The sequence below is a fragment of the Telopea speciosissima genome, chromosome 7 (assembly GCF_018873765.1).
Source record: "Telopea speciosissima isolate NSW1024214 ecotype Mountain lineage chromosome 7, Tspe_v1, whole genome shotgun sequence".
In the NCBI taxonomy this organism is placed as follows: domain Eukaryota; kingdom Viridiplantae; phylum Streptophyta; class Magnoliopsida; order Proteales; family Proteaceae; genus Telopea; species Telopea speciosissima.
In genome coordinates, this window is record NC_057922.1 from 62,343,108 (window position 1) to 62,369,609 (window position 26,502).

A 26,502-nucleotide genomic window follows, 5' to 3' on the forward strand; every position below is an offset into this window, starting at 1 on the left:
GGCCGGAACCACACTGGTTCTCTCTGTTGACCCCTTGATCCACTTGCAGGTGACGGCATTCGCAGGACCGCTCGACGATTTCTTGACGCAACAGATTGGCGCCGTCTGTGGGAACGACGCTAGCCATTACAGCTACTAGCTCGCTTCCATATTCATTCAATGACACGAAGGAAGACTACCACCACCAACAACGGAGCAAAGAATGGATCACCACCCTCAGAGTGCTATCGCCGAAGAGCCAATGACCAGGACCATGTCCCTCTGGAGGAAGAGATCCCCCTTAATGACCAGTTTGTGGTCGACGAGCCCAACAATGACGAGGCAGACGATGTGGTGGTGGAGGTGATACCTGACCCTAATGCTCCAGCCACTGTGAGTCATATCAACGACCTGCAACGATAGATCCTCGATGAACAACGACTCTTTCGAGAATACTTGACACAGCGTGCGACGTCTCACCGTCGAAAGACTTCACCATCAGCAAGGGTGGAGTTCGTACCTCGACAAGAGCTGAACCCTAGGAGATCATCTCCTAGGGGCATGAGATCAGAGAGACTTGCGCAACGGGCAACCCCCACTCCGCAGCGGGGGGAGCCTTCCCAGCATCCCAGGAGAACAAGAGACCTCTCGCCACAGTCAGAACGTGGGAGGACGTCAACACCCAGGGCGAGAGTGTCTAGCCCGCAGAGATCGGTCCGGAGGTCTGTGTTCGACGGACGACTTGAAGAAGGTCACATACCATGACGAAGCCGAACCTACATAGAGGAAAGCCCCTCACCTTCACGACAGGGTTCATCACGGCGTGACCATTCACCTTCCCGCCAACACTCAAGGCGGGAGGGGACATCCAGGACAGAGCGTGAACGGGGTCGCAGTGAACATCCGGCCAGGCGTGAGGGACAGACATGGGACGAGGCGCTCGATCGAAGACTCCGCGACCTGGATGAGAAGCTGGAAGGTTTGAAGAAGCAGACCAAAGGTGTGACACATTCCATACCTGGACAACACCCATTCTCGACGGAGATCATGTCAGCCACCCTATCTTCTAGGTTCCGACTACCCACCTTTGAACTTTACAGTGGTACCACTGACCCTAATGACCATATCAACTATTTTAATGGCATGATGACGTTGTATGGTGGGTCGGGCGTGGTCTCCTGTCGAGTATTCCCTGCATCCCTCAAGGGAGCAGCCACATCATGGTTCTCCAGGCTACGATCGAGATCTATATGCTCGTTCGCAGAGCTATGCGAACAGTTCATCACCCGCTTCCAAAGCAGTGTCAAGCAGAAGAAGACCACCTTCAATCTACTGAACGTGGTACAGAACCCTGGGGAATCTCTCAGAGAGTACATTAGCAGGTTCACCAAGGAGTCCCTGGAGGTTCGAGACTTGGACGACCAGACACAGCATGCAGCCCTAGCTGGAGGCATCAGGAATCTGGACCTGATCAAGGACTTGGCACGTCATGAGACCAGGACTATGAAAGAGCTCTTGGAGTGGTGCAATGAGTTTGTAAATATGGCCGAGGTACTACAAGCTAGAACGAAAATAATCGAGGCCAAGCCGCAGGACAACAAGAGGTCAGCACTTGATGACCGCAAAGAGGATAAGAGGTTGAGGACAGAGCGTCGACAAGAGAAGAGCGACTGCCATTCTGGGAGGACAGACCATTGCCCAGATAGAAGTGAGAGGGCAAGCACCCCTGAGTTCACACCACTAAACACCACCAGGTCCCAGATACTCATGTAGATCCAAGACCGTGACCTACTCCATTGGCCACGACCCATGCTAGCAGGACCAGAGAAGCGAAACCCTAACAAATATTGTCTCTTCCATAAAGAGAATGGGCATGACATAGAGGAGTGCTATTAATTGAAGAGAGAGATAGAACAACTTGTAAGAGCAGGAAGCTTGGACAAGTATGTGAAGGGGAGACGTGACAACCGCTCAGGCCAAGGAGACAGAGGTCGTGACGGAGACAGAATGGAGTCGAGACGAGAAGAAAGAAGAACAGATCGAGAGAGAGACCGCCCAGAAGAGCGGAGAGATGCAACAAAACCTAGTGGCACCAAGGGACCTCCTATCCTCACCATACTTGGAGGACCGGGGCAAGAGTCCACCAGAAAAGCTAAAGCTCATGCCAGGTTCGTGGGAGTGGCAGAGAAGCCAAGCAGGATAGCCAAGACCGAGGCGATGATCTCCTTCTCGGATGAAGACCTGGAAGGACTAAACTTCCCACATGAAGATGCCCTGGTAGTACAGGTGGAGGTAGCCAACCGACCTGTACACAGGGTACTGATAGACACAGGGGCGTCTGTTGACGTACTCTCCTTGGACGCCTATCGACAGTTCAGGTTCGGGGACGATCAGCTCAAATCAGAGCCCACTTACCTCCATGGATTCTCAGGTGCCACCGCCTCCATCAGAGGTACCATAGAACTACCCGTCACCTTTGGGGTACACCCTCGATAAGTGACCATCATGGTGAATTTCATGATAGTCAAGTCCGTGGTGTCCTTCAACGGCCTCCTAGGGCGACCATCTCTGACAGCCCTTAGAGGAGTCATATCGCCACTTTACCTGAAGATGAAGTTCCCCACCGAGAATGGGGTAGGCGAAGTCCGAGGAGATCAGAAGAAAGCAAGGGAGTGCTACGCCACCTTCATGAAAAAGAACAATGGTAACACCCGTGGAATGGCACTCTGCCTAGAGAACATGGTCAGTGACCAGAGAGATGAACTGACAGAGAGAAGGGGAAGACCAGTGGAAGACCTCATCCCATGCCCCTCAGCCGGGACGACCCCTCCAAGGTCGTTCAGGTCGGCTCGCTGCTAAGCAAGGAACAGAAAGAAGGGCTTGGACACCTCCTCCAAGCGAACATGGATGTCTTTGCATGGTCGACCTCCGATATGCCGGGAATACCATGTTCCATAGCGGAGCACCGACTACATGTCGACCCAACCAGGAAGCCCATTCAACAGAAGCGGTGTAACTTCGCCCTCGATCGACAAGCAGTAATCAAGGAAGAGGTCGAGAAGTTAAGCCAATCAGGGTTCATCAGAAAGGAGAAGTTCCCAACCTGACTCACAAACGGGGTCATGGTACCAAAGCCAAGTGGGAAGTGGAGGATGTGCGTCGACTACACCGACCTGAACAAGGCATGCCCAAAAGATGAGTACCCATTGCCCAGGATCGACCTACTGATCGACGCCACCGCCAGCCATGAGATGCTGAGTTTCATGGATGCCTACTCCGGATACAACCAGATCCTCATGCATGAGGGTGATGAGTCCTACACCGCATTCCGGACGGACAAAGAGAACTACTGCTACAACGTCATGCCATTCGGGTTGAAGAATGCAGGGGCCACCTATCAGAGGATGGTCAACAAGATGTTCGAGGAGTAGATCGGGCGCAACATGGAGGTATATGTGGATGACATGCTCGTGAAAAGCATCCACGCCAACAAACACCTGACTGACTTAGATGAAGCATTCACAGTACTGAGGAGGAACCAGATGAAGCTAAACCCTGCAAAGTGCACCTTCGGTGTAACGTTAGGAAAATTCCTGGGGTTCATGGTCTCAGTACGTGGAATAGAAGCCAACCCATCCAAGATCAAGGCCATCTAAGAGATGGCACCTCCTCGGACGGTCAGGGAAGTGCAGAGGTTGAATGGAAGGGTCGTCGCCCTTTTCAGGTTCGTGTCACGATCAGGTGATAAGTGCTTACCTATCTTCAAAACATTGAAGAACCTCCGAAGCCCTAAAGATTTCACATGGACGGAAGAGTGCTAGAAGGCGTTCGGAGAATTGAAGGAGTACCTAGAGAGCCCACCACTACTTGGGCGACCAGAACCTAACAAAGAATTGCAGCTCTACCTAGCCGCCACCCCTATCGTGGTCAGCGCAGTACTGCTGAAGGAAGAAGACAAAGTCCAGAGGCCTTTCTACTACGTAAGCCATGTTCTGATCTATGCAGAGACCAAGCACATCAGGATCGAGAAGGTAGCCTATGCATTGGTAATTGCAGCTAGGAAGCTACGACCATACTTCCAAGCCCATACCATCACAGTCCTCACAGACCTACCTCTGAAGAAGATACTCCACAAGCCAGACGTCTCCGGACGATTGATAGCATCGACGGTGGAGTTAAGTGAGCATGACATCAGGTTCCAACCAAGGACAGCCATCAAAGGCCAGGCCCTTGCAGATTTTATTACAGAGTGTACCCTGTCTGAGATCGAACTAGAGATAGGGGAGCCCGAGGAGAAGGATCGCGGATCGTGGGACATGTTTGTGGACTGGTCAAGTAATGCGGCGGGAAGCGGCCCTGGCCTCATATTAACCAGCCCCGAAGGATTTCGTATCCAATATGCTCTCTGATTCACCTTCCAAGCATCCAATAATGAAGCAGAATACGAAGCACTACTAGTTGGACTCCGGATGGCCAAAGCCATCCAAGTCACACACCTATCCACCCGGAGTGACTCCCAGCTTGTGGTGAATCAGGTGAATGGAGAGTACGAGGCGAAAGATGATAGGATGGCATCATACCTAGCACGTGCTCAAGCATTGATCAAGGGTTTCATGAAGTTTGAGATGGTTCGAGTTCCCAGGGACGAGAACGCCACCGTCGACGCCCTATCCAGGCTAGCCAATGAGGAACTCTGAAATTTGGCTAGCGCAGTCTATGTTGAGATCCTGCATGAGCCAACGTATAAGGAAAAGCAGGTTAACGAAATCGAGGAGGGACCTAGCTGGATGGACCCTCTACTCAACTACCTCCAGAACGACATCTTACCAGAAGACAAGGCCAAGGCAAGGAAGATCAGGATGAGAGCTGCAAAGTACACCGTCCTAGATGGGGTACTGTACAAGCGGGGGGCAACAACACCACTACTCCGATGCCTAGGACCCAAGGGGGCAGAGTACGCCCTAGCAGAAGTCCATGAGGGGATATGTGGAAGCCACATGGGGGGACGAGCCCTAGCCTACAAAATCCTTCGCCAGGGACTATACTGGCCACGAATGTAAGAGGAGGCCATCCAATATGCCAAGAAGTGCGAGCAATGTCAGTTGTTCGCCCCAGTACCCCATCTACCCACCACCAAGCTAACATCAATCCTCAACCCCATACCTTTTGCCATGTGGGGACTGGACATCTTAGGCAACTTCACTGCAGCACCGGGAAATAGAAAGTACCTGGTCATCGCGATTGACTACTTCACCAAGTGGGTAGAAGCTAAACCCTTGGCCAAGATAACAGAGACAGAGATGGAGAAGTTCGTCCGCGACGACGTCATCTACAGGTTTGGGGTACCACAGATCCTCGCCTCAGACAACGGAAAATAATTCAACAACCCCAAATTCCAAGCATTCTGTCACAGCTACAACATCGACTATCGGCCTGTATCGGTAGCATATCCACAGGCCAATGGTCAGGTGGAGGTCACCAACAGAACACTACTGGAAGGAGTCAAGAAAAGGCTAGAGGGAGCCAAAGGAAAATGGGTCGAAGAGCTACCAAGCGTCCTGTGAACGTACCAAACTATAGTACGGACACCCACAGGAGAGAGCCCATTTCGCCTAGCATATGGCACTGAAGCATTGGCGCCAGTAGAGGTCTGCACCATGTCCCATAGGGTTCTGCACTTCAACGAATGTACCAATATCGACGGACTATGGGTGAACCTAGACTTTATAGATGAGGTCCGTGAGAGAGCACTACTAAGGAACTTCGCCTACCAACAATGTACTGCCAGATACGATAATGGCAGGGTCAAGGAAAGGCTATTCCACCAGGAAAATCTAGTCCTACGGAGGGCAAGTGCATCACAGCCACAGAAAGCAGGGAAGCTGTCAGCTAACTGGGAAGGACCCTACATAGTCTCCAAGCAGATACGTCCAGGGACCTACCGCTTGAAGACTTCGAGGGGTAAGAAGGTAGACCGTACCTGGAACTCAGAACACCTGAAGAAGTATTACTAGTAGAAGCAAACAGCTCCATCAATAGTAGTAGTCAAGTAGTAGCAGTAGTGGTAGTGGTAGCAGCAGTAGCAGTAGACGACATCACTGTTTCAAGGGCAATTTGAAAATTTTTATTCAAAATAAAGAGGTGTTTCAGGAATACTTGTCTTATTCTACTACTCAATCGAATCACTGCCACTACACCAAGGCGTTACGCCACCACGGAGGCTTTATGCTTAAGGCAACATGCCACCACTGAGGCTTCATGCCTCCACTGAGGCTTCATGCCTAAGGCATATGCCACCACTGAGGCTTCATGCCTAAGGCGTCATGCCACCATCGAGGCTTTTATGCCTAAGGCGTTATGCTACCACTGAGACTCCATGCCTAAGGCGTCATGCCACCACTGAGGCTTCATGCCTAAGGCGTCATACCACCATCGAGGCTTTATGCCTAAGGCATTATGCCACCACTGATCCTCTATTCCTAAGGCGTCATGCCACCACCGAGGCTTTATGCCTAAGGCGTCATGCCACCATTGAGGCTCTACACCTAAGGCGTTCAGCCACCAAGGTCCGATGACCATCAAGGCGCAACGCCACTACCAAAATCCCATGACTATCAAGGGTCATAGGGCATCAACGCGCAAACAACCACCAAGAGACAATACAATCAAAGAAAAGCAACAGCGATCACATAGAGAAGTCATAATAGTTACAACTCAAGTTCAAAAAGGAAAAAGATCAAGACATCTACAAGATCGGTATGGCCGTAGGGTCAAGGGACCACAGAGGGGTGGGCTACCTCCGACCCAGCAGGAGACATCATGTCCACCTCAAGAAGACGCGTAGCAGCACCCCCCTCAGGCAGGGCAGCCTCCACCTCTGACACTGGAACGCTCTCCACCACCGCTACACCCGAAAGCGCCGCAGCAAACTCAGAGAACCCTAAGATAGAGAAGTCATAATCGGGGGTCACCTCCAAGACACAAGCGGCTAAGTCCCAGACCCCTCCCTTATAGGTAGGCTGAAGCTGCGCCTGATACAGCGCCAAGAACGCCAAGGACGCCAAGGACGCCTGGAACTCAGCCACAACTCGCTCGCTTGCAGATGCCAGCTCCGCCTCATGTCTCCCCCTCAACGAATGAAGCTCCTCCTCCAAGGCAAGAACCCTAGCCGAGCTCTCGGTCGCATCGGTAGAGGTCACACGAAGGTCCTCAGACACCTCCAGGAGCTTCCCGGACGCCACCGCGAGCTCCCCTGACGCCCTCTACGTGTCGGCCTCGGCACTCTCACCGGCATCAATCTGTCCCTGGAGCTCCCTCTCCACATCACGCAGGGTACGCTATATCTGCACCTCGCGAGAAGCGTGACTCTCCAATGGAAGCACAGCCTCAGCAACACGGTGATGGACCTACAATCAACATGGCAAGCAATAAAACACTCTAAACATAAGCGGAGCAGCGAACATGACGAGACAAAAAAAAGGGATAACTCACCAAAGCCATATCATGGTAGAGAGTCTGGGCCAGACACGCATTGCTAAGCCTCTGCAAGGCCACCCTCGTGGTAGGGAGCCTACCCCTGTCCACCCACTCTCGTGACACGTCGGCTCTAGCCAAGGTCAAGCCCTCTGGCACGCCCAAGGTGATCACCAGGGACTCATCCATCGCGGGAAGATCAGTGGAAGTACCACCAGAGGAACTCACCCCTTTCCCCTTGGAGAGGGGCAATTCAGAAGACCCGGAAGGGGCGACAGATGGAGGCCCAGGCACAGAGGCCGAAACGCCATCATCATCAGGAGAAGTATGGGGAAAGAGGACACACACACCAGAGCTCGTCACATGGGCATGTCCTGGACTACCCTTCCGCTTCGCTCCAACAGATTACAGAGGGACAGGAAGGCCTCCGAGTCCAACTCCTGGACGTGGAACGGATCGCGACCCAGGCACAGCTTGAGGGAGTCACTCTCAAAATCACTCAGCTCAAGCCCCTGATTGAACCTCTTGAGGTCAATGACTTCCCTAACAGTCCGTAGTGGGCATCGGGGGACCGTGGCAAAAAAGAAGCGATCCCTCCAATACTTCACGTTGCTAGTGATCCCCGTGAGAAGCTCCACAGAGGCATAGGGTCCCTTGAGCACACGACGAGCAAAGTGATAACATTCATGATTCCCCTTCTTCAATAGATAAAAGTGGGAGATCAGGGGAACGGTGGCGGCACGCCCCAGGCGGGCGAAGAAGACATAGAAACCTAAGATCACCCTCCAAGAATTGGGCAACACCTGCCCAGGGGTGAGGTGCCAATGCTCTAACACCAACTCGACAAAGCGAGGGATAGGAAGGCGAAGGCCCTGGAGAAAAAAGGAACGGTACAGATAGATCTCATCCGCACGGTGAGAGAAGGCATACTCGCCAGGTCTAGGAGTATGCAACATGACCTCAGCGGGAATATGGAACTCCTCACGGAGGGAGACCAAGTCAGAAGGTGACAAGATGCTAGCAACATGGCCCAACCTATCAGCAGGACTGGCGAGTGAGGACGCCGCCCCAGAGGGCCTACGATCCCTACTGGGATCAGAGACACTAGAAGGTCCCACACCTCCATCAATAGCATTGGGGGAGGGTATAGAGGATGGAGTACCCACAGAAGAAGACGATCCTGGGGAACGCTCCTCTGAAGATCCAACTCCTACTGAAGCAGGGCCAAGGTCACCCGGAAACGACATGAACGACAAGAGAGGAATGGACTACTTACTCGAGAAAGCGATCTCCCAGACGAGAAGCTAGCAAGAAAAATGAAATGAAGGCCACCTGCAAAGTATAAATAGCAGATCCATCACAGACAAGAAGAAGAAAAGTGAAGAAGCATGAGGGTCCATCACACCCACGCCGCGGCCACCATAGGCGCGGCCTCACACTCGCAGGCAGCGGCCACCAGGGCGAGGCCTCACGCAGGTGCGGCGACCAGGCGGCCTCACGCCCGCAGGCGCGACCACCCCAAGCGCGGCCCCACGCCCGCAGGCCCGACCACCTAGGTGAGGCCTCACGCCCCACTGGCGCGGTGACCCAGGCGCGGCCTGCACGCTCCATAGGCAAGGCGACCCAGGCGCGGCCTCACGTCCCACAAGAGCGGCAACCCAGGAGCGGCCTCATGCCCCACAGACGCAGCCACACCCCCTGGCGCGGCCTCACCTAGGCGCAACCTTGCATAAAAAAAATAAAATAAAATAAAATAAAAATAAAAAGAAAAAGAAAAAGAAAGAGAAGGGTCGAACTTACCTCAGGGGGAAGGCGACCGCACGGGGAGGCAGGCACACTGCGACGCGGCCACACCACGGGCACGATCAAGTGACAGAGATCACCAGAGGTAAGGCACTCAAGCCAAGCACCACTTAAGCCCTCCAAACAAACAAGGCACCAAGTGAGCACAAAATAAACACAAGGACCCAAAATCAAGCAAAATGGATACTAGTCTAGATGACCCAAAGACAAGCACATGGTGGGCACCAAAAAGAGGACAAAAGATAAAAAGTGGAATGCAAAGGGAAAATTAAAGAAGAGCAAAATGGGAGACAAAAAGTAAGAAAGAGAAATGAGAAGTGAAAGAAGAGAAAGTGAAGGAGAGGAACATATATCTACAAAAAACAAAAGAAGAAAAAGTGTAGGAGCAAAGGTTTGAACCCCCAACCTCTCCTACCTCATTAATAGATTTACATGCAAGCCCCGCAAAGAAAGTTTATTCGCAGTGGACCCCTCACTATGTAAAGGCATCTACTCTCTTGGACATCCTATCTCAAGAGAGTGGGGGGCAAATGATACATCCAAGATTCACCGGATCAATCAGCGGCCGCCACGTGTCACAGGGCGACCCGCTCCAGAACCAAGGAGAACGAACCTGGGGTCCCACTCGGGCGCGGCCAGCACCCAGGCGCGACCTCACCCAGGCGCGGCCAACACCCAGGCGCGACCTCACCCAGGAGCGGCCTGCACCCAGGCGAGGCCTCACCCAGGAGCGGCCTACACCCAGGTGCGGCCTGCATCCAGGTGCGGCCTCACCCAGGCGCGGCCTGCACCCAGGCGCGACCTCTCACTCAGGCAGGCCTGCACCCAGGTGCGGCATTGTGGATGCGGACGTGATGTACACGGACACCGGGGCTACTCGTCTATGACCCAATCGTGTCACTGCAGACTCATGTCACCACCAGGACTCTAGGCCACCGCTTAGAAGTCACGTCACCCTGACGGATTCAAGCATCAATAACGTTATCACCACACGCGGGTATCTATCCAACAAGGATCTTGATACCACTAGGACACTCCCTCCCACGGGGAGATGGCCAATCAGGATAGAGCCCCGTTACCCAGAGCCTCTATCCACTCAACGGCACAATCGCCATCAAACTAGGACTTTCCACACCACCATACACTACTATAAAAGGCAAGGTACACAACCCCATAGGGGACATCTAAACTCATATTGAATAATCACTATTCATCTATTTGCTCAGGAGATCTAACTTTGGCATCGGAGAGCCCCAGGCCGGAACCACACCGGTTCTCTCTGTTGATCCCTTGATCCACTTGCAGGTGACGGCATTCGCAGAATCGCTTGACAATTTCTTTACGCAACACTAATGTATCAATTTGATCAAGTTCTTGTCAAATGACTTAGAGAAAGAACAACCAAGTTGTTGACCATCTCGCTCCTCTTGGAACCTCTATTCAATTTTTTGTTTCTTGGGATGTAGAACCACCTTCTTCTATTTCCTTACTTTTGTACTCAGATGCTTATAAAACTTTGTGTGTGAGAGAGAGAGAGATTCAATGTCTATTTTGACTTTGACATTTAGTAAACCACCTAGAAAAACAGCTCACATATTCTTTCAAGGATTTTTTAATGCCATTTTATTCTAAAATATCCAAAAATATCTGGCCATCTCAAATTTTGGATTTATTTGTGTAGGGAGTTTAAATGTTCAGATTCTTTAAGGAATTGGAATCAGACTTTTCCATAATTAAATGGGTTCGGATCTTAATTTTGGAACCGTTTAATAAACAGGACATTTATCGGTTGGCCACCTTTGGATCAGAACCGATGGAAAATCATCCCAATAAGCTGAAATCGTCCCGTTTGATACCCTTAAATTCTACACTCCCTATATTAGAAGTTGGAGTATTAATGTATTAGTAGTAAAAACACATCCCTCTCTAAGTATTAATATTGTATTCGACATATTGACTGATACATAGTGGAATTGATTGAGCTTGATACCGATACTTTTACCCAAAAAACAAAAAAGAGCTTGATACCGATACCAATACCAGAGCGATATGGTCATGGTGTGATAGATCGGATGGGTATCGGATCGGTTCTTCGAGTGGCTGATCCGACCTGATACCCTATAAACTTGCAAAGCTGAATTTTTCTCCCATTCAAACTTTTAAACATCAAATATCCTTCGTCTGACTTTCGACCGAGCTAATTTTTTGAGCCGCATACCATGTTTTTGAAGATCTACACAACCACCATGCCTTATTGGAGTTTCAGAGGTCGGAGAGTGAAATTTGAGCTGGACGACAACTACCTTGTTCTTCACCAAAATTTTGCAGGTTTTTTAACTAGAGTTTTTTTATATTTTGTATGGTGTTTTTTAGCTATATGCTGCACATACCAAGTTAAACTGGTTTTAATAATTCTTTCTTTTATTTTTTATATATTTATAGGTCTCATCATTTTGTCCATTAATATTTCAGCAAAAATTTAGGGGAATCGTGCTCTGCATGGGAGCGCAAGGGCCAAGTGCACAAGACAACCAATGAGAGTGCACGCTGGCACATTCAAAAATGGGGGCGGGCTGTCATTTTCGCCCCCCAATGTGTCTGGTCATGGTCCCTCCCTTGCAAGAAACTTTTCTCCGTAAAATGATAAAACTATCTGCACACACAATATATATATAATCAAAAAAATTATAAATTTACTTTTTTTAACCTTTGTCTTATTCTCTAAAGTTATTTAATATAAAAAAAATCTTGTCATTTCACATTGAAAATGACAACTTTTGAAAATAATAAATCATTTTAAATTTATTTTGAAAACCCTTTTTTACTAATGAGATCATGATTAAAATAATTTTTAGGAATAAAATGAAGAGCAAAAGTAATATTACAATCTTATTGTAACCAACCATGATTACAAGAAAATTTTCCCTCTTCGATTAGATTTTATTATTTTCTCGTCGTTTTATTGGTCAATCCTAAAAAATGGATCGACTTAGCATAATAGGTTTGATTGGTTTGATTGATCAAAACCACTACCTATAACACTTTAAGCCATGATTAGTACCCGCCAAGTTGCTTTGAAATAAGTTACAAAAGTTTCAATTACTATTTACAAAGTTACCAAGGCAAGTACACAATCTTTAGAAAGTGGAGTCTTAGGTAATTATTTATTTATTTATTTTATCATTTTAACTAAGTGACGTAGTCAATTAATTTTTAGAGGGTTGATTTTTTCTTCATCTTGTTTTTTTTTTCAATCAAATTTTTTCTTTCTTTGTTGGTTCTCTTTCTCCATCTCATAATCATATGATGCGGATCAAATACGACACGTTATTAATTATAGAATTTTTTTTAATTAAATATGTTATATTATTTATAACCTTTTATAGGACAAAGAAAACCAATCATCACATATATTAAAAAGAGGGTAATTTTGATATGGTCATTGGCTTAATGTATCAAAACATTATTACATAAAACAAGACCAATAAGAGAGAGAAAGAGATCACATCATATTTATCAAAGTGTCCATCTACGCGTCACTATGCCTAGTAAAGTATAACGTTTTACTATTTGTCACTTGATAATACAAGGGTTATTCCATGTGATAGAGAATCCTACATACAATTTAAGGATCAAATTTTAGTTCAAAGTAAGCAAGGAGGATTTTTCAAATCCTAATTCAAAGTTTTAGTAGAATTACCAAAATACCATCAAATGGAAATGAATATAAAATACAACTGACATCTTTTATAATTTTAGCTAGATACTTTCTATTCATTTTAAGCTGAAATTATACCAATGAGATACTTTTCTAGTCCTCTATCATGTGGACTAACTCATGTACTGTTATGTAACAAATAATGAAGCGTTATACTTCAAATTTATCAAAGGGTCCATCTATGCGTCACTATTTGTCACTTAATAGTACATGGGTTAGTCCATGTGATAGAGGACCCCATATACATTTTAATGACCAAATTTTATTCCAAAGTATGCAAGAAGACTTTTTCAAACTCTAATTAAAATTTTTAATAAAATTACAAAAATTCCATCAAATAAAAATAAATATAAACTACAAATAACAATTTTTATAATTTTAGCTAAATACTTTCTATATTCATTTTAAACTGAAACTATACCAATGAGATATTATTTTTGATCCTTGATCATATGGACTAACTCATGTACCATCATGTGATAAATAGTGAAGTGTTATATTGACAGGAAAGAGAACCCTTTATGAAAAGTTGCTTAGTTAATTGACAGTATGAGACCGTCCATAAAAAGACACACGCATTATCATTCCCCTGACATCATTGCCATCATCATCTCCCAACTGGGGGCTCATCCTATGTACGTTAGTTCATTAGTTGGATTGTTGTGTTTCAGTTCCATTTTATAAGTGGGAGAGACGGATAGTTGGAGTAGAGTAGAGAAGCCAAGTAAGAAGACAACGAAAGAAAACTGTGCCAAAAAAGTGAAAAGAAGGAAAAGGAAAGAGAAAATGGAAAAGTAAACTATAAAAACGTCATCATTTTGTCATACTAGTGAGGCGTAATTCTTTACCAGTTGAGTCTTCCATTTCAACCTTTACCGTTTAGGTTTCGATTGGATAGTGGAGAGTATTGGGTGGGATAATTCAAATTCAACTTCTAATTGTATTAATCATTTAGGTCAAATGTTCTCTGTGTTGGGGCGTAGGATGCACCTAGACACATAGGGGTGGGTGAAATGATCGTTCTACCTCTTTGAATGGCCGAAATGACTGTCTCATGTGTCTGGACACAACCTGCTCTCTTTGCCAGAGAAAAATCACGTAATCTTTGAATATGAATAATAATTTCATTCACCCATGATTTATCAGTTATAAATACTCTCATGAAGTCAAAAGTACCTCTCTCCTTATTATGATGTTTATCACTCTACTGTAATGACTCATTGTCAAGGGAATGGGAAACTGATGAGTCCAATGAGTGTTGAGTATGGTTTTATCTAGAAGTCTTATAGAAATAATTACAAGAAGTAAAGTTTCATTGATTTTTTTTTTTTTAATTTTTAAAAAAGAAAAAAGAACACTACCTGGTTGTGTGCACCGTGCGCCTGTGCTTAGATATAGGGTAGCACGAAATGACCACCACACACCTATGGAGAGACGGAAATTCTTGAGAGCATGACAGCCATTTTGCACAGCCTTATGTCTAGGCATAAGAACCGCGTGCCACACACGACCAGATAGCATTCTTTTTCCCTTTTAAATTAATAAAGATCTAACTGTATTCATAGCCAAATCTAAGCAAGTTCTAAGAATTGAAATTAATCAAAGTGTATGATCGAATAGCCTATTCTGACCATGGTGTTTAGGTACTGATATTGTTACACGAATTGGTCTCGAAGGATACTGATACCGATTCTAATATGGATTAGCCATATCGGGTTGGATCAGACCATCTTGCACCTCAAAATACAGATACCTTGATTTTTTTAAAACCATTTTACCTATCTATTCCTGCACATCTGCTACACTGTCAATCTTGGTATCGAAATCGAATACCAATGATACCGATACGTATCAACCAATGCGACCAATCTGATACTGATACCTTGATCCATGATTCTGATTTGAATCAATGAATTCTGTTCAGTTTTATTTAATTTTAAAATTCATGGTGGAGATTTTTGGAGGGGATGGCATGCAAAGTAGTGGTTGCACTTTGGAAGGACAAGAGCTCTTGGTGATCAAATTCAATGTTCAGAGATTCAAAGCAAAGAAAAGGGAGAGAGAGAGAGAGAGAGAGAGAGATTATGTGATATATGACATCACTGTCAAATATCTAAGGCGAAAAAGCAAAACCACACAACTGATACCCACAAAACATTTTTAACTATAAGAGAGAACCATTAAGAGAGCCATTAAGAGACATGTTTTTAGTTAGTATCTTCTTTCCCCACCTCAAAGACAGGAGAGCTGCAAACGAGACAACACAGGCACAGACAAATCCTTGGAGTACGTACTACGTGGATAGGGAAAGAAATAAAAAGCGGAAAGCAAAAGGAAATAGGCTTAAGAAAAAGCCATAACTGTAACTGTAACTGTAACTATAACTGTATCTGTCGGTGGAGTCTCGTGTGGCTTGGGATGGCTTGAGTGGTATTATTATTTCGTACTTTCAACTAATAGGAATTTTTATCCTATGCAGTTACTGCACGGTGCTGTATTGCATCGTGCGACGGCTGTAGAGGCCATGTATACCATGTGGGATCCACTGTACCACATGGCCTTTGCTGTGTCGCACGATGCAGTACTGCACCGTGCAATTACAGGAGAGGATAAGGATTGCCATAGAGGGGATGAGGGATGAAGGAGGAATTTCCTCAGGATGCATTAAGGGGTGGAATGGATGTTATAATGGCTTGAGAGGTATTTTAGCAATTCAGATCCTCTATGGTGCGCTGCCTGTAGCGGCTTGTGCGGCCTACACACATCGTTGCATGCAATGTCCGTCTTACCCCTATTCGGGCAAGACACTCGGACAGGGGTAAGAGAAACAATACACGCGGAGATGTGTCTGGGTTGCACAAGTCGCTACGGTCAACGCGCCGTAGATGATCACTATCCGTATTTTAGAAAAGAGGGGGAAGTAATAATGGTCATATATTTAATCAATTGTAAGCAGTATTCATTTAGTTATTTGGATTGGTGGGCTATTTCCCAAGGCCAAGTTTTTGGATATCAATTCTTGTTGCATTTGCAATGTATAAAGCAAACCCTAAGAGGACCTACCTAGTGCATGAGGCTATTAGAATATATGGGCCAGAATACCGTAGGGGTATTCTTGTCCTTTTTCCCACTTTCTCCCTCTTTATTTTCTGTTTTTATTATTCTGTAATTTGCCTTTTATTTCTGTATTTTTCCCCTTGTCGATCTCTATTAGAATAGACAAGAGGAGCACTCCTAGTTTGACTAGGAGTGTGCATTCCTAGTTGTTTCTATTTCTGTTATTAGCATTCCTACTTTGATTAGGAGTTGTACTCTTTGATTCTATTACTATAAATAAAGGGCTAAGTGATAGGATTAATCACTTCAGCATTAATCAACTAGTTGTTCTCTCAACATGGTATCACAGCTACGAATTGATCTAACCAAATTTTTTTTTTTCCCACCCTCCCATCGTGTTCTCTTCTCTTTCCCCTCTCTCTCGATCTCTTTTCTCTTCCTTCTCCTTGCTTCTTCTCCTTTTCTAAGGGTAGCACTACAGAGGTGATCTTATGATCTAGTTGCTGCCCCTTCTCACCTCTTTTTTTTTCCTAATTCATGACCTAATTTTCCTGTTCGATGGCTGCTGCTGGTTCCCTCTTGCGGAAATTGGAGCTTCCATATTTTATTGCGAGATCAGGCCTGAGTTTATTGGGACTGCTTCTCCCTATATTGGAGCACTTACGTGACCTTGACTGCTGTTTTCAGCCTCATATTGGTATCAAGACCCCTTCTCCCACTCGATCTCTTATTTTCGGGTTTTCCTACAACAAAACCCCGAGCCTTATCGATATTGGGATTAGGGCTGATTACGATTGTTGTTTGTTTTTGGTTTTATTCTTCATCAAAGGCATACCCTGCAGGCTCTTGGACCGATTCACCTGGCTTCATCTGCAGCATAGTTTTGGTTTCCTCTCCCCCCATCGATTGCTTTTTTTTGGGTTTCTTCCAAACCCTAACTTAATCAATATTGGGGAGGGCTCCTTGTTTGCTCCTGCTTTTTTGGGTGGTGTGTTTTCCATCCCTTGTTTGGCTTCTTCAGTGGCTTTCTCTGCTGATCAGCTCCTCTTTGCACTATGGGTGACTCCACTGATATCTCCACTGCCACATCTGATCAGGTTACCAATGACAAGTCTGATTTTCGTGATCTCCACCCTAACCCTATCAAGTTAGACGGCAACAACTATCTTCTATGGTCTCGATCAGCTTCTTTTGCTATTGCTGGTCGTGGCCTCATTGATTATATTGATGGGATTATTCCTATGCCGACTACCCCTGGTGCTGCCCGGACTAAATGGCTAGCCCACAATGGTCTTCTTATGTCCTATTTGGTTGGTTCTATGACTTCGGATCTTGCACAGGGTTTTCTTTTACTTGATACGGCTTCTCAGATTTGGGCAGCATGTAAGGAGACATATGGGCAACTTGGTAATGATGCTCAGGTTTATGAGCTTCGCAAGAAGGTTCTTCATACTACTCAAGGGGACCTAACTGTGTCTAAATATTATGCCACTCTCCGCAGCTTCGACAAGAATTGGACCATTTTTGATTATCACCACGATACCGCCAACATAGTTGCATATAAGAAGCATGTTGACAAGATTCGGGTTTATGACTTCTTGGCTGGGTTGAATGTTGAATATGACAAGATACGTGTTCAGGTGTTGGGCCATTCACCTTTTCCCTCACTTGAACAATCCTATGCCCTGGTCTCTTCAGAAGAAAACCGCAGGGCTGCTATGTTACATCCTCCTATTTCGGACAGATCAGCTCTCCAGACTGCTGCCCCTATTGGTGCGTTATCTGTTGGTAGTTCTACTTCCAGTCCTATTACATGTGTCCACTGTCATAAGCCTTATCACACTAAGGACAAATGCTGGAAGCTTCATGGGAAACCGACTGACTTTGAAGCCAAGCGGGCTGCTAAGAAAAAACCTAAGAGCAAGGCACATCAATCTGAATCTGTTGCTACAGCCCCAACTACGAACATTGGTCTATCCCAGGATGATCTACAGGCTTTGCTGCGTGTACTCAGGTCTTCCGCTGTTGCGGCCTCTACTACTTCCGCTGCTACCGCCAATTCCTCGGCTCCTTCAGGTTCTTATTTTGCCCGATCAGGTATCCCTTTTGGTGGTCATTGTGCTTCTGTAGCTTCCCATCCCTGGATAATTGATTCCAGAGCTACAGATCACATGAGTGGCTCTTCTAGCTTATTTTATAGATACTCTCCCACTTTTGGGAAAGACAAGGTCAAAGTGGCTGATGGTTCCCTTTCTTCTATCTCTGGAAAAGGGATCATCAACTGCACTTCAAACCTCCCTTTGCCTTCTGTTTTACATATCCCTAATTTTACTACTAACCTCCTTTCCATTAGTAGTATTACTTGTGATCTTAACTGCAAGGTAACCTTTTTTCCTTCCCATTGTGTTTTTCAGGATCTGGCATCTGGGAAGACGATTGGATTGGGTAAAGTTCACAGTGGGCTGTATCTGCTTGATGATGGTCATCTCTCTCCACCGGTAACTTCTCCACTACATCAGAACTCCTTGGTCTCTTCTAAACTTTACCAATGGCACTCTAGATTAGGTCACCATCCATTAGGAATTTTAGCACATTTATTTCCTTCTTTAGTCACCAAATGTAATAAGGATAACTTTTTTTGTGAGGCTTGTGTTTTGGCCAAACAGACACGTGCAACTTTTTCTTTATCAAATAAAAGAAGTTCTTCTTATTTTAATTTGGTGCATTCGGATGTTTGGGGACCTAGTCGTAAGACCTCTATTTCTGGCCACCGTTGATTTGTCTCATTTATTGTCATTCTCGTAATACTTGGATTTATCTTCTTCAGTCTAAAAACCAAGTTTTTTCTTGCTTTCAACATTTTCATAAAATGATCCAGACCCAATTCCAGGCCACTCTTAAGGTTTTACGGAGTGATAATGGCATAGAATAGAAAGAATCCCAATTTCAACAGTACCTGGCTGATCATGGGATTCTACATCAGACTAGTTGTGTTGATACCCCAGCCCAAAATGGTGTGGCTGAAAGAAAGAATTGCCACTTGTTGGAAGTGGCCAGGGCTTTAATGTTTGCTCGCCATGTTCCATCCCAATATTGGGGTGATGCTGTTCTCACTGCAGCTTACCTTATTAATAAGTTACCTTCATGGGTTCTGGATTCCCGTAGCCCCGCTGACCTTTTACTTGGTGATTCCTCTTTTGTTGTCCCTCCCAAGGTCTTTGGTTGTGTCTGTTATGCTAGGGATACTCATTCCCCTGGCAAACTTGAACCCCGGGGGTTGAGGTGTATTTTTTTGGGTTATTCTCCAACCCAGAAAGGTTACAAGTGTTACCACCCTCCTACCCGCCGTACTATGGTCATTATGGATGTGGTTTTCCATGAAACCCTTTCCTATTATTCTTCCCCGCCTCTTCAGGGGGAGCACTCTAGTGAAGATGTGGTTCATCCTCTTGGGTTTCCTTTCCCAGCATCACCTATAGCCACCTGGTTGCTGTCCAGCCTCCCATAGCTGCTGCCCAGCCTCCAGTGGCTGCTGTCCAGCCTCCCGAGGCTGCTGTCCCTTCATCTGGGGGGATTCCAATACAAGGGGAGACCTTGGAAATAGGTGGTGGTAATGTTCCTACTCAGGGGGAGCCGACTCAAGAGAGGACCATTCGTAACTTTCAGAGGACCATTGACAATTCCACCATTCTCACTTATAACCGGAGATGTTCTAACAGAGGCGGAATCGTCCATGCAAGATCGACACCCATCCGAGTTGCCGCCTCAGGATCCAGATCCTCCTCCTGGTGAGCCCTGCTCTTCTGATCTACCCATCGCACATCGCAAAGGTACCAGGACCTGCCCTTTACATCCTATTTTTTGTTTTGTTTCTTATAGTTCTCTTTCTCCTTCTTTTTCGTACTTTTGTTTCCTCCCTTTCTTTTGTTTCCATTCCTAAAAATTGGCAGGAAGCATCTATAGATGGGAAGTGGAAGGCCGCAATGTTGGAAGAAATGAGAGCATTGAACAAAAACAATACGTGGGATCTTGTAGTTCTTCCTCCAGGAAAAAAACTAGTGGGTTGTAAATAGGTGTTTGTGGTCAAGCAGAAGGCAGATGGTACAGTGGATCGATACAAGGCACGTCTAGTTGCTAAAGGCTTCACTCAGATATATGGCATTGACTACCAGGAGACTTTCGCACCAGTAGCAAAACTCAATACTGTCAGGGTATTGCTATCCTATGCTGTGAACCTTGGATGGGATCTTCAGCAGTTGGATGTGAAGAATGCCTTCCTCCATGGTGAACTAAGAGAAGAGGTATATATGGACATTCCTCCAGGTTTTTCAAGTCCTGCTACCAAGGGTAAGGTTTGTCAATTGAAGCGTGCACTCTATGGCTGAAGCAGTCACCAAGAGCTTGGTTCGGTAGATTTCACAGGGCTATGCTTTCAGTGGGCTACCAGCAAAGCAATGCTGATCATACCTTGTTCATCAAACGTATGGGTGATAGGGTTACTCTCCTCATAGTTTATGTTGATGATATTGTAGTGACCGGCAATGATGGTGATGAGATAAAAAGGTTGAAGCTGTTTCTTGGCCGTGAGTTTGAAATTAAGGATCTGGGGACTCTAAAATATTTTCTAGGGATAGAGGTTGCTCGCTCTTCAAAGGGCATATTTTTGTCTCAGAGAAAGTATGTCCTGGATCTACTATCTGAAACTGGGCTGCTAGGGTGTCATCCTTCAGACACTCCCATAGAAGCTATGACAAGACTCAAGGAGAAAGAAGGCACACCAGTTGACAAAGGTCGTTATCAGTGGTTGGTCGGCAAACTTATCTACCTATCTCACACTTGGTCAGACATTGCCATTGCAGTTAGTATGGTCAGCCAGTTTATGCATGACCCTTATTCTTCTCATATGGAGGTGGTTCTTCGCATCTTACGATACTTGAAGTCTGCTCCGGGACAAGGAATTTTTATTATCTTCCAATGGTCATCTGAAGGTTGAAGCATACACTGATGCAGATTGGGCTGGTTCATGTGATCGGAAGTCCATCTCTGGATATTGCTCTTTTGTAGGAGGTAACCTCGTCACCTGGCGTAGTAAGAAACAGAATGTGGTGGCTAGGTCCAGTGCTGAGGCTGAATTCCGTGCAATGGCGCATGGCATTTGTGAATTGTTGTGGCTTAAAGGGTTGTTGCAAGATATTGGGATTGCTGTCCAACTTCCAATGATGTTATATTGTGACAATAAGGCTGCCATAAGCATCGCTCATAATCCTGTCCAACATGGTCGTACAAAACATGTGGAGGTAGACCGACATTTCATCAAGGAGAAACTTGAAGCTGGACTAATCTGTGTTCCCTATGTGAAGTCTACTAATCAACTGGCTGATGTGTTCACAAATGGTCTGAGTGGCAAAGTGTTTCGTCCTTTTCTATCCAAGTTGGGCATGTGCGACATCTTTGCACCAACTTGAGGGGGAGTGTTAGAATATATGGGCCAGAATACCGTAGGGGTATTCTGGTCCTTTTTCCCATCTTATCTCCCACTTTCTCCCTCTTTATTTTCTGTTTTTATTATTCTGTAATTTGCCTTTTATTTCTGTATTTTTCCCCTTGTCAATCTCTATTAGAATAGACAAGGGGAGCACTCCTAGTTTGATTAGGAGTGTGCATTCCTAGTTGTTTCTATTTCTGTTATTAGCATTCCTACTTTGATTAGGAGTTGTACTCTTTGATTCTATTACTATAAATAAAGGGCTAAGTGATAGGATTAATCAAGCATTAATCAACTAGTTGTTCTCTCAACAGAGGCTCCCACAGGGAGCCATTGCGGGGTCTGAGGAGGGTCATAATATACGCAGATTTACCCCTGCTTTCGTAGAGAGGCTTTTTTCAGATTTGAACCCATGACCATTTGGTCACAATGGAACAACATTTACCATTGCACCAACGCCCGCCTTTGTATAAAGCAAACCCTATTAGCAATAATTCAAAAAGTTTTAGGATCCATGTAAAAGATTTGGCTAAAGTTTTTATAAAGTCGGGTTACCGACTTGATGCACCAATCCTCCTCCTTATCGGGACTTAGGAACAGTAACATAAAACACTGGCGGAGTTTAGCCGAAGCAACCCTCCTTTATCTGGGCTTGGGACCTACAAAAATTAGGGTTTATTTGCACAAGATGCATTAGTGCAGAAAATGGTTTGATGTCTGGAATTTCAGATTATATAGTGGTAGGGATTAAAGGTCTAATATCATAACATAAGGAATAGTAGGTCAGGAATAAAGGTAACTTATTGGTTCAGAAACTAGGTCAGAATTTAGGGTTAAATGGAGGTTTTTAATAGCCCTCAATGGGACAAAGTTCTGGTCCAGTGGAGCTTTTGGTGGGATGGATGGAACACTGAAATCTCAGAGAGTTCCTTGTGATGTTTGTGGGTAGAACAGGGGCTAGTGGTGAGATAGGTATGAAACTGGGCTTGGAAGGAACTAGGGTTTATGGTTGGATTTATAATAAAGGTCGAGTGTGAATACAGAGAGACAAGCTGAGAATTGCTGGTTACTGAAGTTTGGCATAAAAGCAGAGCATCCATAGGCTAGAAATAGTAGTAGAAATTTTGACACATCTAATAAAAGTTTTGGGTTGTTGATCCCCATAGCTAAAGGTCTAACAAGGAAGCTTGAAATCACAACCACTCAGCATATGGAAGACTCTCCTTATGGCCTAGGGAATCCACTCCTCCAAAAAGACTGTAAATCCACACAATTGAACATCAAGTAGCAATTTTTATTAAAACAAAAACCATGTCTTCACAACAGAGGGGTTGGTCCATTAATACTCAAAGGAAAATCTTCATGGCAATCTCAAGGGAGTGTTAATTAAAAGGCTGTGTAACACATTTCAGTTTTCCATTCCAAGTAAGAATATTGCACTAGATTTCACAAGTAATGGGGGGTAAAAATGAGTAATTTAATAATTCATTCAAGATTCACGCCAAATGAAGACCCACATTTAGGTGAGGGCAAAAAAGTAATCTTTGTCCCATCATTGTGAAACCGAACAAGAAGTGCAGGAAGTTGAAGTGTTTAGGGTTGGAAAGGTGAGAGCGGTGGCAATCAGGCGGTGGCAGCGGTCGAGGAGGAGATGGTGGTGGTGGTGGAGGTAGAGGGAGAAATGACAAAGGTTACAGATGGAGATGAGGTGATGGTGGTGGGAGAGCTTGTGTTCTGATGATAATTTTCTTGGAGAGGAGAAATCATATCATGAGTTTGCTCATCAGAGGGACACATTAGTCTAATAAAATTTAGGTTACAACAAAGGATAGACACTTCAGAGGTATCTATCAACTAGTACCAATACTAAAAGTGAATACACCAGTTGTCCCTTTTTTGTAATAATCTTGAAAACTCATTGCTAATTTTCCCTTTTCATAACAATACTAGTGTGATGTCATCTCTTCTGACTGGACATCTCACCTATTTAGAGGCCAGGGGGGCTGAGTGGGTTGCTTTTGGTGTGGTCACCACCTGAATCTTTGTCGGATTCTTATTCATCACAAGTTCCTCAATAGTAATTACAGTTAAGAACTGCTCTCTCTCTCTCTCTCTCTCTCTGAGTCCACACCACAAATGCAGAAGGAACATGAGTGGCAGTGTAAGGAACAAAACTCATGACTTGATTTCTCCTCTCCAAGCTCCAGCTCCTACAATCATGGTCTCTCTGCTCCATTGATTGATGTAGATCCATCATCCAAGACACCATTGAATGGAATTTATTGTAGTCCCAAGCATTTGCTGCCATGACCATCATCATCATCCCTGTATCTATTCCATCATAATATGGTCCCTTTGGGTATTTACTGTTTCCTGTCACAGTTACTGGAAAGATTTCATACCACTGCTTCACTCTCAATGGTGGGTTCCATCTTCCAATACTACTTTAAATTCCAATCCATGTATGGGTTACCATGAATCATTGGTCCCCACAAATGCTATAAGTTACTACTACCGCAGATGTTGGTGGGTAGTGGGATGAGGTGGTCAATCTTAGTGGGGGCAAATGTCACTAAGCTGTTCAGCAAGATTTTTCCATTACCATCTGAACCCTAAATTCTCCTCACACTTTCTCTTTCGCCACTTTTGTTGTTTTTGTTCTTTTCCCTTCCATTATTTGCCACAATGTTTCTTCTTCTAGAAGGTATCTTCTTTATGAAGTAATAACATGCCACCCACATTAACATATCAACAGATTTTGGTGCCTCAGGTATATACATGTCATCCTCCATTACCACAGCTACAGTTGTGTCATTGCCTTTACCTGGGAAAGCTCAAATTCCTGCATCAGCCCAAATTGCTTTTCAAGTTGTGCATAGTTTATCAAATTGTGTTATGTTGACAGCAACAGAAAACACACTCAATCTTGATTTGGAAGTCCCTTACAAACAATTAGATGATTCAGCTTCCAGAGCTGGAAAAGTCTTGGGCTTCACTAACCATCTTGACCTGCAAATGAAAACTACTAGCTCATCCCCAAAATATGGAAAAAAAAAAGGAAGAGGAAAAGAAAAAAGAATGAATAACTTAATTTCCATTTACCAAAACCAACATGCTAAAAGGGTCATTTGTTCATATAATTCTAAGCTGCTATGATATATAATCATACTTGTAAGAGGACTTGTATTTCTAGAATACACATGCTATCCAAGTAGGTTACCCCATTTGTTACATAATCTATTGTTTTGGGGCCATTCTCCATGCTTCTGCTGTTTACACAAGTTTACGTGAGTATCGTCATCCAGGAGATTGCTTATCTTAACATTCCTGAATTCTATCAATCACCTCATCTCAGTAAATGTTAAAATGCAAAATAATCATTCGAGACAGATCTTGAAAGACATTCACAGTATAACTTGGATGTCACTTTGGCAGTTGCTGCTATCAAGCAGCTGATGGTTCAGTCATTTCCCAGACCACACATTGCCCCAAAATAAGTGGGTTATAGCATTAAAACCCAATTTCCATGGAAATGAAAAATAACAACTGAAGCCAGACAATCAGGTCAGGGTCACAAGAATAATAACTGTCTCATGAGAAAGGCTCTTAAACTATAAATCTAAATCATGGCTCCATCTAGTTGCAAGTCGAGAAATAAAGTGAGGTGAAATTAATTTAAAAAGGAAAATGGAGAGTTTTGGCCATGATATTATAGATGCTAATTGAACTTATCAAATAGATTCCTTAGCCCTATCGTATTTTCCTATTCAAGTCATAGTTATCAAGGTGGGAAGGCAGAGAGGGTCCAAAATCAAGGCGACACCAACAAGGCGCCAAGGAGCCTGGATGCCTTCATATAACTATGATTCAAATCTAAGTATTTTGGTTTAAAGTGAAGTAAAATTTAATTACTATGTTACTCAGTTTTCCATTGGTCACACAATCATTTCTGGGAATGATCAGAATATAATTATTTTCATTTCCCATCCCTTCACTCGACTTCCAATCAGATGAGGCCTACAACAATCTAATCTCGTATGCATCTGTCTCATTAAAACAGAATTACAACAGCCAATAAATGTCCTGTGTCCATAGATTGGATACAGCTACAATATGGTAAATAAAACTAATCCCAAGAAGATAGATAAACCACAGATACAGCTACAGCGTGGTAAATATTTGTCAGCCCAAGAATGCGAGTTTGAAGCCTGTTCTTGAAGAAAATAGAAACAGAACCAGTGAAGTGACAATAATTAGCATCAGAGGCATCACTTCTAAGGAAGCGCATAGAAATTAACATTACATATGGCTTGTAATAGATATGGAGAAATACAAATAACGTCTTCTAGAAATTGAAACTAAGGTACTGATACAAATTATGTATTCTTAGCAAAAGGAGGGCATCATACTACAGGGCCCAGCCTTAAACTCATAATATGACATGGTTATAGTAAGGCAACATCGATAACAAGCCAAAACTTTCTCCAATCTCCAAGCCCAGTAAAAGGCCAATGATCAACATCTTCTTGCAAAGAATATATTCACACATTCATTTGTCAACGGGTTGAGACATATTTGTGGCACTAATTGGCTCAACAGTTCAAAGCTGGGTTGCCCTATTCAATTCGATCAACAAGAAATAGAAATCTGATATGACCTCGAAAGTTTATGAATGACCATAACATTTATATTATGATTGTATTGGTTAGTTAAACTGCTTGCATAAGAGACTCATCGTAATGCCAAAGTGAATAGATGATCAGAATGCTATCATAAACAACTGACCTAGGATAGAAAGGTGTATCTGTTTTGCTACTACATGGAGTGCGAGGAGCTTGTTTTAGTACTCGTTAGTATTTCAAGGGAATGAAACAGGCTATGGGATGGATTGTTTTGGAGGATATAGTGAGATGAGTCCCAAACCAGATGAGAGAAAAAATTCCTGGACCAATGGGTCTGCGATGCACTTAAAAGATGTCAGGACAGT

General features: G+C 44.7%; 1 long non-coding RNA gene across 1 annotated transcript; it reads left to right on the plus strand.

The window, feature by feature from the left end:
• Positions 1-6,012: 6,012 nt before the first annotated feature.
• On the plus strand, positions 6,013-24,920 carry LOC122669490. The gene is made up of 3 exons (XR_006334026.1): positions 6,013-6,023; positions 18,254-18,258; positions 24,709-24,920. It is a non-coding gene; the product is annotated as an uncharacterized LOC122669490 (long non-coding RNA).
• Positions 24,921-26,502: the final 1,582 nt, after the last annotated feature.